The sequence below is a fragment of the Heterodontus francisci genome, chromosome 15 (genome assembly GCF_036365525.1).
Source record: "Heterodontus francisci isolate sHetFra1 chromosome 15, sHetFra1.hap1, whole genome shotgun sequence".
Lineage (NCBI taxonomy): Eukaryota > Metazoa > Chordata > Chondrichthyes > Heterodontiformes > Heterodontidae > Heterodontus > Heterodontus francisci.
In genome coordinates this window covers 48,297,540-48,298,360 of record NC_090385.1, presented here as the reverse complement: position 1 = coordinate 48,298,360, position 821 = coordinate 48,297,540, and the positions used below count along the sequence as shown (strand labels likewise).

The 821-nt window shown below is 46.2% G+C and overlaps 1 pseudogene; it reads right to left on the bottom strand.

The window, feature by feature from the left end:
* Positions 1 to 487: 487 nt before the first annotated feature.
* LOC137377955 (U2 spliceosomal RNA) lies at positions 488 to 596 on the bottom strand (annotated as a pseudogene).
* Positions 597 to 821: the final 225 nt, after the last annotated feature.

The window sequence follows — 821 nt, the reverse complement described above, 5'->3', positions numbered from 1 at the left end:
GGGATCTACCTTCAAGGTCACCTTGACCTGCCGTTTGCTGGTCCAAATCCCAAAGGGGTCCTTGACATCAGTGCTGCTGCCGGCCACCTTGACGTACCTGGCGAGAAAGGTGAGTACATCCACCACCGAAACATGGGGGTTGTAGAGGTGAATCGTCACCACCCGGTCCCGTTGTGACGGAAGCGTGAAGAGCGGCTCCGCTGTGAGGATCGACAGTGGCGCCCGGTCCCCTTTCTCCTTGAACGCCTTCAGGAACTTGATGCATCCCGCCACGTTCCGGAACGTCACGTCGAAGTATCCAATGCTGGCGAAATCCTGCAGGCAGAAGACGTCCGTCGCTTGAAATCCGCAGCAATCAAAGAGAATTTTCTTGATGAAGAAGGTGCGATCGACCGGTGCATTTCCTTCCTTGTCCTTCACGACCAGCCGAACGGTGTTGCGCACTCCCTGGCCCGAAGCTCGAAAATTGGTTTTAGCCATTTTACTCAAAGCTTCCCCAGGATCAAAAGGCAATGATCATGGTCTCTTCCCAATCAAATAAACACTGATAAGAACAGATACTACACTTGATCTTAGCCAAAAGGCCGAGAAGCAATTTTTTTTTTTTTTATTTCCAAAATATACTTTATTCATAAAAATCTGTAAAAATTACATTGCCAAACAGTTTCCAAACAGCACGAAAAAATACAAACATTGCAAAAGAGATCAGTTTCTTTCAATAATGTCATGAGTTTCTTCCCAACCCTTCCGTTTCACAATTGTCATGTCAATTACAGTTTTACATTTACAGCAATTGAGAATATTAACGATACAGTTCGAGG